The following is a 13,530-nucleotide window of genomic DNA, read 5'->3' as shown; positions in this document are numbered from 1 at the left end:
AGTAATAAATAAATTATTTAAGACAATTGATGTATGGATGACTCATAGTGAAGACTGGGTTGGTGCAGATAACCAACAATTTATGACATTTGGAATGAGACTAACGTGAGGTAAAGTAAATCATTCATTAATGAGAAGACCATGGATCAGATATGAAAATATCTGAAAAGTTATTTTAGGAAATGATAACTTTGTAATCTGAATATTTTCCTTGGTGCCCCGACTTCCTAGTTAATTACAGTTACATGATTAACCAGTTTGATCACGTAATACTAATTACAGAGAATCTTTGATGAAAACTAAGTGTTCAATTTAGTGATAGTAAAGACACGACAGAGGTAAGGCAATAAATAGGCCATAGTGGCGAAATAATTACAATTTAGCAATTAAACACTGGAGTGATAGATGTGCAGAAGATGAATATGCAAGTAGAGATACTGGGGTATCTTGGGCAAAGGAGCAAAAAAGTAAATAACAATATGGGAATGAGGTAGTTGGGTGGGTTATTTACAGGGGGGCTGTGTACTGGTGCAATGATCGGTAAGCTGCTCTGATAGCTGATGCTTAAAGTTAGTGAGGGAGATATGAGTCCAGCTTCAGTGATTTTTGCAAATCCTTCCAGTCATTGGCAGCAGAGACATGGAAGGAAAGGCGACCAAAGGAGGAGTTGGCTTTGGGGATGACCAGTGAAATATCCCTGCTGGAGCGTGTGCTCTGGGTGGGTGCTGCTATGATGACCAGTGAGCTGAGATAAGGTGGGGCTTTACCAAGCAAAGACTTCTAGATGACCTGGAGCCAGTGGTTTTGGTGACGAATATGAAGCTAGGGCCAGCCAACGAGAGCATACAGGTCGCAGTGGTGGATAGTATATGGCGCTTTGGTGACAAAACGGATGGCACTGTGATAGACTACATCCAATTTGCTGAGTAGAGTGTTGCAGGCTATTTTGTAAATGACATCGCCAAAATCAAGGATCAGTAGGATAGTTTTTCGAGGGTGTGTTTGTCAGCATGAGTGAAGGATGCGTTGTTGACAAATAGGAAGCCAATTCTAGATTTAATTTTGGATTGGAGATGCTTAATGTGAGTCTGGAAGGAGAGTTTACAGTCTAACCAGACACCTAGGTATTTGTAGTTGTCCACATATTCTAAGTCAGAACCGTCCAGAGTAGTGATGCTGGACGGGTGGGCAGGTGCGGGCAGCGATCAGTAGAAGAGCATGCATTTAGTTTTACTTGCATTAAAGAGCATTTGGAGGCCACGGAATGAGAGTTGTATGGCATTGACGCTCGTCTAGAGGTTAGTTAACACAGTATCCAAAGAAAGCCCAGATGTATACAGAATACAGTCTGAGTAGAGGTGGATCAGAGAATCACCAGCAGCAAGAGCGACATCATTGATGTATACAGAGAAAAGAGTTGGCATGAGAATTGAACCCTGTGGCATCCCCATAGAGACTGCCAGAGGTCTAGAAAACAGGCCATCTGATTTGACACACTGAACTCTATCTGAGAAGTACAGTGCCTTGCGAAAGTATTCGGCCCCCTTGAACTTTGCGACCTTTTGCCACATTTCAGGCTTCAAACATAAAGATATAAAACTGTATTTTTTTGTGAAGAATCAACAACAAGTGGGACACAATCATGAAGTGGAACGACATTTATTGGATATTTAAAACTTTTTTAACAAATCAAAAACTGAAAAATTGGGCGTGCAAAATTATTCAGCCCCTTTACTTTCAGTGCAGCAAACTCTCTCCAGAAGTTCAGTGAGGATCTCTGAATGATCCAATGTTGACCTAAATGACTAATGATGATAAATACAATCCACCTGTGTGTAATCAAGTCTCCGTATAAATGCACCTGCACTGTGATAGTCTCAGAGGTCCGTTAAAAGCGCAGAGAGCATCATGAAGAACAAGGAACACACCAGGCAGGTCCGAGATACTGTTGTGAAGAAGTTTAAAGCCGGATTTGGATACAAAAAGATTTCCCAAGCTTTAAACATCCCAAGGAGCACTGTGCAAGCGATACTATTGAAATGGAAGGAGTATCAGACCACTGCAAATCTACCAAGACCTGGCCGTCCCTCTAAACTTTCAGCTCATACAAGGAGAAGACTGATCAGAGATGCAGCCAAGAGGCCCATGATCGCTCTGGATGAACTGCAGAGATCTACAGCTGAGGTGGGAGACTCTGTCCATAGGACAACAATCAGTCGTATATTGCACAAATCTGGCCTTTATGGAAGAGTGGCAAGAAGAAAGCCATTTCTTAAAGATATCCATAAAAACTGTTGTTTAAAGTTTGCCACAAGCCACTTGGGAGACACACCAAACATGTGGAAGAAGGTGCTCTGGTCAGATGAAACCAAAATTGAACTTTTTGGCAACAATGCAAAACGTTATGTTTGGCGTAAAAGCAACACAGCTCATCACCATCCCCACTGTCAAACATGGTGGTGGCAGCATCATGGTTTGGGCCTGCTTTTCTTCAGCAGGGACAGGGAAGATGGTTAAAATTGATGGGAAGATGGATGGAGCCAAATACAGGACCATTCTGGAAGAAAACCTGATGGAGTCTGCAAAAGACCTGAGACTGGGACAGAGATTTGTCTTCCAACAAGACAATGATCCAAAACATAAAGCAAAATCTACAATGGAATGGTTCAATAATAAACATATCCAGGTGTTAGAATGGCCAAGTCAAAGTCCAGACCTGAATCCAATCGAGAATCTGTGGAAAGAACTGAAAACTGCTGTTCACAAATGCTCTCCATCCAACCTCACTGAGCTCGAGCTGTTTTGCAAGGAGGAATGGGAAAAAATGTCAGTCTCTCGATGTGCAAAACTGGAGACATACCCCAAGCGACTTACAGCTGTAATCACAGCAAAAGGTGGCGCTACAAAGTATTAACTTAAGGGGGCTGAATAATTTTGCACGCCCAATTTTTCCGTTTTTGATTTGTTAAAAAAGTTTGAAATATCCAATAAATGTCGTTCCACTTCATGATTGTGTCCCACTTGTTGTTGATTCTTCACAAAAAAATAAAGTTTTATATCTTTATGTTTGAAGCCTGAAATGTGGCAAAAGGTCGCAAAGTTCAAGGGGGCCGAATACTTTTGCAAGGCACTGTAGTTGGTGAACTAGGCGAGGCAGTCATTTGAGAAACCAAGGCTGTTGAGTCTGCCGATAAGAATGTGGCGATTGACAGAGACAAAAGCCCTGGCCAGGATGATGAAGACGTCTGCACAGTATTGTCTTTAATCGATGGCGGTTATGATATCGTTTAGGACCTTGACCGTGGCTGAGGTGCACCCATGACCCACTCGGAAACCAGATTGCATAGCGGAGAAGGTATGGTGGAATTCGAAATGGTCGGTGATCTGTTTATTAACTTGGCTTTCAAAGACTTTAGAAAGGCAGGGTATGATAGATCAATGTCTGTAACAGTTTGGGTGTAGAATGTCTACCCCTTTGAAGAGGGGCATGACCGCAGAGCTGTTGACCTGGGTAGGGGTAGCCAGGTGGAAAGCATGGCCAGCCGTAGAAAAATGCTTCTTGAAATCCTCGATTATTGTAGATTTATCAGTGGTGACAGATTTCTAGCCTTAGTGCAGCTGGGAGGAGGTCCTCTTATTCTCCATGGACTTTACAGTGTCCCTAATCTTTTTGGAGTTAGTGCTACAAGATGCAAATTTCTGTTTGAAAAAGCTCACCTTTTCTTTCTTAACTGCCTGTGTATATTGGTTCCTAACTTCCCTGAAAAGTTGCATATCATGGGGGCTATTCGATGCCAATGCAGTACGCCACAGCATGTTTTTGTGCTGGTTAAGGGCAGTCGAGTTTGGAGTGAACCCAGGACTATATCTGTTCTTAGTTCAACATTTTAAAAAGGGGCATGCTTATTTAAGATGTGGAGGAAAGCACTTTTAAAGAATAACCAGGCATCTTCTACTGACGGAATGAGGTCAATATCCTTCCACATACCCAGGCCAGAATGATTAGAAAGGCCCATTACGGACACAGGCAATGAGGCAGTGATCGCTAAGATCCTGGTTGAAGACAGCAGAGGAGTATTTAGAGGTCGGGTTGGACAGGATTATATCTATGAGGGTGCCCGTGTTTATGGATTTGGGGTTGTACCTGGTAGGTTCCTTGATAATTTGTGTGAGATTGAGGGCATCTATTTTAGATTGTAGGATGGCCGGGGTGTTAAGCATATCCTAGTTTAGGTCGCATAACAGTGCAAACTCTGAAGCTAAATGGGGAGCAATTAATTTACATATGGTGTCCAGGACACAGCTGGGGGCGGTCTATCACAGGCGGCAACAGTGAGAGACTTATTTCTGGAAAGGTGGATTTTTTAAAAGAAGAAGCTTGAAATGTTTGGTTACAGCACTGGATAGCATTTATTTCATTTAACTAGGCAAGTCAGTTAAGAACAAATTCTTATTGTCAATGACAGCCTAGGAATGGTGCCTTATTCAGCGGCAGAACAACAGATTTTAATCTTGTCAGCTCAGGGATTTGATATTGCAACTTTTACAGTTGCTAGTCCAACACTCTAACCACTAGGCTACCTGCCACCCATGACAGAATGTCACAGCAGATTGCAACTCCAACCCGTTTGGCAGTTCTATCTTGGAGGAAAATGTTGTAGTTGGGGATGGAAATTTCAGAATTTTTGGTGGCTTTCCTTAGCCAGGATGCAGACACAGCTAGAACATCAGGGTTGGCGGAGTGTGCTAAAGCAGTGAATAAAACAAACTTAGGGAAGAGGCTTCTGATGTTAACATGCATGAAACCAAGGCTTTTATTTTTACAGAAGTCAACAAAAGATAGTGCCTGGGGAATAGGATTGGAACTGGGGACTACAGGGCCTGGGTTAACCTCTACATCACCAGAGGAACAGAGGAGGAGTAGGATAAGGGTACGGCTAAAGGCTATAAGAACTGGTCGTCTAGTGCGTTGGTGACAGAGGATAAAAGGAGCAGATTTCTGGGCGTGGTAGAATAGATTCAGGGCATAATGTACAGACAATGTTATGGAAGGATATGAGTGCAGTGGAGATAAACCTAAGCGTTGAGTGACGATGAGAGAGGTTTCGTCTCTGGAGGCACCAGTTAAGCCAGGTGAGGTCTCCGTATGTGTATGGGGTGTGACAAAAGAGCCATGCTAAGGCATTTTGAGTGGGACTGAGTGAAATAAAACAGTAAGAACTAGCCAAGACAGCAGTAGACAAGGCATATTGACATTAGAGAGAGGCATAAAGCAATCACAGGTGTTGATCGGGAGAGCTAAGAAAACAACGGGTAAATGGCAATGAATGGGCAGAGCGGGTTGGTTAGGTACATACAGGACCTGAGTTCGAGGCTGGAGCCGACAGGCAAACAAAATGAGGGACCATGTTATTAAAACAGTCCAGGGGGCATCAGCTGTGTAGCCGAGTGATCATAGAGTCAGAAGAGCAGCAATAGGTGAGTCAGGGTGCCATCCGGTAGTCACTACTACGCTAGGTGAGCAGGGGACACAGCGTTCAGAAAAGCTAGCGGGCCTGGGCTAGTAGATGGTTCTTCGGCGTCATCGTAACAGAATAGCCAGTTGAGACCCCCTCGGAAGCTTACGTCGGTAGACCAGTTGTGATGGATCGGCGGGAGCCAGGAGTAGCCACTCAGATAGCAGCTAGCTAGCTGCGATGATCAGGTGTAAAGGTTCAGAGCTTGGGGTAGGAATCTGGAGATGTGGTAGAGAAAGCAGTGCTCTGGGTTGATATCGCGCTGTGCAGACTGGCAGGAATTCACCGTGCTGTGACTGACTGATGTCCGAGTTAACGGTGATGACCACTAGCAGTGGCTAACTGTCTACTAGCTAGTTAGCTGGCTAGCTTCTGATGGGGGTTCCTGTTCTAAAGTGTAAAAAATAGCAGATCCATGCCACATTGGGTGAGGCGGGTTGCAAGAGAGTATGTTCAGTCCGTAGATGGAAATTGAGATTAAAAATATAAAAAATATATACTAAATATTTATCGAAGACATCGATATATACATGGGAAGGGATGGGACAAGACAAATAGACGTCTGACTGCTACGCCATCTTGGAAGTAAGGGACAGTGTCCGAGGGAGTATGGGGTGAAGTTGTGACAGTCTTTTCATCATATAAGTTCTAGCTCCCTGACGGCTACTTGATGTGAAATGCAACAATATCACGGTGATCTTCTAACATTTTTATCTAAAACAAAACCGACAAATTGAACCATTTAAACTTGGCAGTGTTTGGCCATACACTCTCCAGATCTCTCTCCCTGGTGCCCTGTTAAAATATGTTGCATGTATTACCAACTCCCCATAGTACTGGAATAAGATCAGCCCTTTCTGACCATTTCAAATATTAATGCAATCAGACTCTCATTTTGTCCTTGAAGCTTTAATTTCATTTTAAATAAGCATACAGCCTTTAATACACACCTGCATGTATAGCTCAATTGAGAACTTGTTCTCAACTTCTGAAATAAAAAATAAATAAATAAAACAAATTCGGCTGAAATTAAATTTAAAAAATGACATACGGAGCTACCAGATGAAGGTTGTTTGCGCTTTCTGTTTTCATGTCTGACTTTCCATCATAGGTCAGGACACCTTTGCAGGACTCCCTCAGGACTCCCTCAGGCAAGAGAATCCAAGATGGCGTAGCAGTGAAGACGTGTTTTGTTTGTGTCTCGTGTATTTTTGTATTTTTCATATTTATTTTTCAACTTTATTTTCAATCTCCTTTCGATTTTTAATTTGATTATACCTTCCAGTAACCTGCCTCACCCAATGTGATACGGTATAGCTATTATTAACACATTCTAGAACGTCCAGAAGCTAACCAGCTAATTAGCTACAAGATATTTATTAGTCATTGTTAGCCACTGTTAGCGGCTTTTACCTTCTGCACAGATACCAGCCCTGTTTTTAGCCTGGATAATACTCGCCAGTCTACTAGTATCGGACTGTCTCTCAACAACAACGCCAGATTCCTGCCATAATCCCTGGACCACTACTTCTGATCTTCACTGTTAGCTTGCAGCTAGCTAGCTCACAGCTTTTAGCTAGCTAGCTCACAGCTAGTTTGCACTCACCGTGGCACCCAGTATCGAAGCTATCCCTGAGGCCCACCTCCCGGCCTACTCAGCTGTTCACCCGAACCCCACTCATACACGGCTAGAGCCCAATAATCCACTGGATCCTTGCTGTAAACTCTGGACCTTGGCACCGGTGTACCGCTGCTACCAATTGGCTATAGTGGCTAACGTCACTGCCACGAAGCTAGCACCATTTAGCCGTGAGCCAGGCGCATCTCCCGGCTAGCAAACTAAATTCTACAATAGCTCATTCGCCATCTGGCTTGGATTCTCTGTCGACACGGCGCCCCGCCGCACCACCACGACTGGTCTGCCGACTAATACTCTAAACGCTGTGCCTTCATCCGACCACCGTCGGAGCAGACGCTACTAACTTTAAACGCTGTGTCGCCCGAGTGCTAGTGTAGTGGCGGCTCCCCTGTCCCATCTACTGCTGCCCTCTGGACACTATGATCACTTGGCCACATAGCTGATGCCTGCTGGACTGTCTATTAATCACGGTACTCCATTCTGTTTATTTATTTTTTATCTGTCGGCCCCAGCCGCGAACTCAGGCTCTGTGTGTAGTTAATCCGACCCTCTCTGCCTAGTCATCGCCATTTTACCTGCTGTTGTTGTGTTAGCTGATTAGCTGTTGTTGTCTGACCTGTTGTTTTAGCTAGCTCTGCGATTACTTTATGCCTCGTTGTATATCTCTGTCAAATGTCAATATGCCTTGTATACTGTTGTTCAGGTTAGTTAGCATTGTTTTAGTTTACAATGGACCCCCTAGTTCCACTCTTCATACCTCTGATACCTCCTTTGTCCCACCTCCCACACATGCGGTGACCTCACCCATTACAAACATTATGTCCAGAGATACAACCTCTCTTATCATCACCCAGTGCCTGGGCTTACCTCCGCTGTACCCGCACCCCACCATACCCCTGTCTGCGCATTAAGCCCCAAATATATTCTACCATGCCCAGAAATCTGCTCCTTTTATTCTTTGTCCCCAACGCTCTAGGCGACCAGTTTTGATAGCCTTTAGCCGCACTCTCATACTACTCCTCCTTTGTTCCGCGGGTGATGTGGAGGTAAACCCAGGCCCTGCATGTCCCCAGGCACCCTCATTTGTTGACTTCTGTGATCGAAAAAGCCTTGGTTTCATGCATGTCAACATCAGAAGCCTCCTCCCTAAGTTTGTTTTACTCACCGCTTTAGCACACTCTGCCAACCCTGATGTCCTTGCCGTGTCTGAATCCTGGCTCAGGAAGGCCACCAAAAATTCTGAGATTTCCATCCCCAACGATACCATTTTCCGTCCAGATAGAACTGCCAAAGGGGGCGGAGTTGCAGTCTACTTCAGAGATAGCCTGCAAAGTAATATCATACTTTCCAGGTCCATACCCAAACAGTACGAACTACTCATTTTCAAAATGACTCTCCCCAGAAATAAGTCTCTCACTGTTGCCGCCTGCTACCGACCCCCCTCAGCTCCCAGCTGTGCCCTGGACACCATTTGTGAATTGATCGCCCCCCATCTAGCTTCAGAGTTTGTTCTGTTAGGTGACCTAAACTGGGATATGCTTAACACCCCAGCAGTCCTACAATCTAAGCTAGATACCCTCAATCTCACACAAATCATCAAGGAACCCACCAGGTACAACCCTAAATCTGTAAACAATGGCACCCTCATAGACGTTATCCTGACCAACTGGCCCTCCAAATACACCTCCGCTGTCTTCAACCAGGATCTCAGCGATCACTGGGACGCGAATGAAGAAACTTCTCCTGCTTCACTTCACATACAGAGGTTTAGTGAGAAAAGGGAAAAAGAGTAAAAGAAGAAAATGGATCGTTTTAATTGTGAAAAGCTGAACCCAAAGATGACCCGGGTATCCTGGATGGATATTGACCGCATCCCGTCAGTTGAGGATGCCTGGTCATTCTTTAAAAGTAACTTCCTCATCATCTTAGATAAGCATGCTCCGTTCAAAAGATGCAGAACTAAGAACAGATATATCCCTTGGTTCACTCCAGAACTGACTGTCCTCGACCAGCATAAAAACATCCTGTGGCGGACTGCAATAGCGTTGAATAGTCCCCGCGATATGCAACTGTTCAGGGAAGTCAGGAACAAATACACGCAGTCAGTCAGGAAAGCAAAGGCCAGCTTTTTCAAGCAGAAAATTGCATCCTGTAGCTCTAACTCAAAAAAGTTCTGGGACACTGTAAAGTCCATGGAGAACAAGAGCACCTCCTCCCAGTTGCCCACTGCACTGAGGCTAGGTAACACGGTCACTACTGATAAATCCATGATAATCGATAACTTCTCAACTGCTGGTCATGCCTTCCTCCTGGCTACTCCTACCTCGGCCAACAGCTCAGCCCCCCCCCACAGCTACTCGTCCAAGCCTCCCCAGCTTCTCCTTTACCCAAATCCAGATAGCAGATGTTCTGAAAGAGCTGCAAAACCTGGACCCGTACAAATCAGCTGGTCTTGACAATCTGGACCCTCTATTTCTGAAACTATCCGCCGCCATTGTCGCAACGCCTATTACCAGACTGTTCAGCCTCTCTTTCATATCGTCTGAGGTCCCCAAGGATTGGAAAGCTGCCGCAGTCATCCCCATCTTAAAAGGGGGAGACACCCTGGACCCAAACTGCTACAGACCTATATCCATCCTGCCCTGCCTATCTAAGGTCTTCGAAAGCCTAGTCAACAAATCACTGACCATCTCGAATCCCACTGTACCTTCTCCGCTGTGCAATCTGGTTTCCGAGCCTGTCACGGGTGCACCTCAGCCACGCTCAAGGTACTAAACGATATCATAACCGCCATCGATAAAAGACAGTACTGTGCAGCCGTCTTCATCGACCTGGCCAAGGCTTTCGACTCTGTCAATCACCATATTCTTATCGGCAGACTCAGTAGCCTCGGTTTTTCTAATGACTGCCTTGCCTGGTTCACCAACTACTTTGCAGACAGAGTTCAGTGTGTCAAATCGGAGGGCATGTTGTCCGGTCCTCTGCCAGTCTCTATGGAGGTGCCACAGGGTTCAATTCTCGGGCCGACTCTTTTCTCTGTATATATCAATGATGTTGATCTTGCTGCGGGCGATTCCCTGATCCACCTCTACGCAGACGACACCATTCTGTATACTTTTGGCCCTTCCTTTGACACTGTGCTATCTAACCTCCAAACGAGCTTCAATGCCATACAACACTCCTTCTGTGGCCTCCAACTGCTCTTAAACGCTAGTAAAACCAAACCAGACCCACTGGCTCCAGGTCATCTACAAGTCCATCTTAGGTAAAGCTCCGCCTTATCTCAGTTCACTGGTCACGATGGCAACACCCACCCGTAGCACGCGCTCCAGCAGGTGTATCTCACTGACCATCCCTAAAGCCAACACCTAATTTGGCCGCCTTTACTTCCAGTTCTCTGCTGCCTGTGACTGGAACGAATTGCAAAAATCGCTGAAGTTGGAGACTTTTATCTCCCTCACCAACTTTAAACATCTGCTATCTGAGCAGCTAGCCGATCGCTGCAGCTGTACATAGTCCATCGGTAAATAGCCCACCCAACTTACCTACCTCATCCCCATACTGTTTTTATTTATTTACTTTTCTGATCTTTTGCACACCAGTATGTATTTCTACCTGCACAAGACCATTTGATCATTTATCACTCCAGTGTTAATCTGCTAAATTGTAATTATTCGCCTACCTCCTCATGCCTTTTGCACACAATGTATATAGACTCTTTTTTCTTTTTTCTACTGTGTTATTGACTTGTTTGTTTACTCAATGTGTAACTTTGTGTTGTTGTCTGTTCACACTGCTATGCTTTATCTTGGCCAGGTCGCAGTTGTAAATGAGAACTTGTTCTCAACTAGCCTACCTGGTTAAATAAAGGTGAAATAAAAATAAATAAATACAATCAACACTGAGTGGATTTTGGTTTTTATCTGCTGAAAATGAAGAGCGAAAGTTGAGAACGTGATAGGATTTTCATTAAACAATGTTCAACTACCAGACACATTACTTTAGTCAATCAGAGTGCACTTTTGTCTTCTATTACAATGTTACAATGTCTGTGTCAGTGTGAATGTGACTGACTGAGTGAGTGAGTGTGAGCTCATGTGTGTGTGCGGCTGTGTGCGATGTTACATAATGGCTATTTTTGGTTTCAGTTTCCTCATGTCAATCCAGTTATATGAGCAAAGCTGACGCATTAAGCAACTCTCTAAAACTTGGAGAGATGTTTTGGTTTGCTGTCTCAAAAAAGGTCAATCTGCCAATATTCTCTCCATAGGGAGATTATAATGATTAATACATTTTTTTAAATTAAATAAATAAAGGCTTGTTTCTCTTCACTGATGATATATTGTCCATGACTTCAATGAAAGGTGAGGACCTCCAAACGATCATTTTTGGATGTTAATCAATGAAATAGTGGACTAAAAGAAATAGGTTGCAGCTATAACATGGCTACATGGGGTTCCAATCAGTCTGACTCTTGTTGATAAACTGCAGTCTTTTTTTAAGCCTGGGCAACTAGTACATTTTAGGATGACAGTTTCCCATCACGAGCCTAATTTCTTCTCTCCTCTCTCTTTAAAATAAGCTAAGATCAAGTATCTTCCTCTCTGTCCATTAGGTTCAACTACTAGCCACAATTCTGATATGAAAATATCTCTGTTGTATGGCTATTCCTATTACTGTAAAAAAAAAAAAAGTATCAAAATCATTTTTAACAGCATTGTCACGGGTTTCTTCCTCCTCTGAAACAGGGATCGGACCAATACGCAGCGTGGTAAGTGCCCATGGTTCTTTTAATAAGAAAATCTCAACATGAACACAACTACAAAACAAGAACCATGAAAACCCAAAACAGTCCCGTGTGGCACAAACACTGACACAGGAAACAATCACCCACAAAATACCCAAAGAATATGGCTGCCTAAATATGGCTCCCAATCAGAGACAACGATAAACACCTGCCTCTGATTGAGAACCAATCCAGGCAACCATAGACTTACCTAGACACCTAAAAGAACACAACCCATAAATCTACAAAAAACCCTAGACAAGACAAAACACATAAATCACCCATGTCACACCCTGGCCTAACCAAAATAATAAAGAAAACAAAGATAATTAAGGCTAGGACGTGACAAGCATTCTATTTTATATGCAATCTGTCCAACATTCTATGAATAGAACACTAATCTGTGGGATTAAAATGTTTCCCAAATCTCTCCCTAAATAAGATCCTTCAGCAAGAAAAGTATATTACCCCTGGAGTTCACAGAGAACTTCTCCTGCTTTTTCTGTACTAAGGGCTCCTAATTGAGTTTTTAAGTTTTCTACAAATCTCTGCTAATGTTGTTCTAATACCCGAGGGATTGGAGGACTTGATTAAAGATCTTGGGCATTGTGATATAAATGAATGTCTGTAATGCAGAAAAGATATTGAGGACTTCATTAAACCCTTCTGACCTAGGATTTTTACTTGATTAAAATCATCCATTAGAAGGCAATTGATGTTCCATAGGAGCTAAGTTTACAGAGATATGGATACAGTAAAAGTAATTTATTGGACAAATATCAGATGAAAATGTCTCTGATGTACAGATGAAGATGGACCTCCATAAGCTAGCTGCAGCTAGCCTACTGCCTGAACTGGGAAGTCAAATCAAATCAAAGTTGATTGGTCGCATACACAGTTTAGCAGAAGTTATAGTGGTTGTAGCAAAAATATTATGTTACTAGCTCCGAACAATAAAGTAAAATGTCAACAAGTACACAAATAATCTCAAATGTTTTTAAAAATATTATTTGTATACTTTTGAAATGTCAAAATGAATGAACCCAAATAGCACTATAACAGTAATCCAAATGCAATCTATATGTGTTTACTGTACACCGGATTAATTTACACAAGACATACTAAGAATGATATGTACAGCAGTAGATATATTACAGTGAGTTATGTCAAGAACCCATAAATATAAATAAATAAATATGCGGTGTGTATAAACAGTGAAACTACAATGCAATGTACAGTAGTAGAAATAATAGAATGAGCTATGTCGATAATACAGTATTTAAATACACAGTACAAAACCCCACGGCAAAATATATAAAATTACAGGAATTTTGCTTCTGGACCAGAGTACGGAATATAAATATATATTTATGTGAATGGTGTGTATATACAGTATGGACAGTATAAAGGTTATGCTCAGTTATATAAAATGAGCCATGACTAGAATACAGTTGGTAAAACAGTATGTAAACATTATTAAAGTGACCAGTGTTAAAATGCGAAAGACACATTTCAGTTGTACAACTGACTAAGTATCCTTTAGGTATCCTTTAGGCTATAGAACAGGGATGGGGAACTTTGATGGGGGT

The sequence above is a fragment of the Oncorhynchus mykiss genome, chromosome 17, assembly GCF_057628025.1.
Source record: "Oncorhynchus mykiss isolate SJ-2025 chromosome 17, ASM5762802v1, whole genome shotgun sequence".
Taxonomy (NCBI): Eukaryota; Metazoa; Chordata; class Actinopteri; order Salmoniformes; family Salmonidae; genus Oncorhynchus; species Oncorhynchus mykiss.
Note: the sequence above shows the minus strand (reverse complement) of the source record.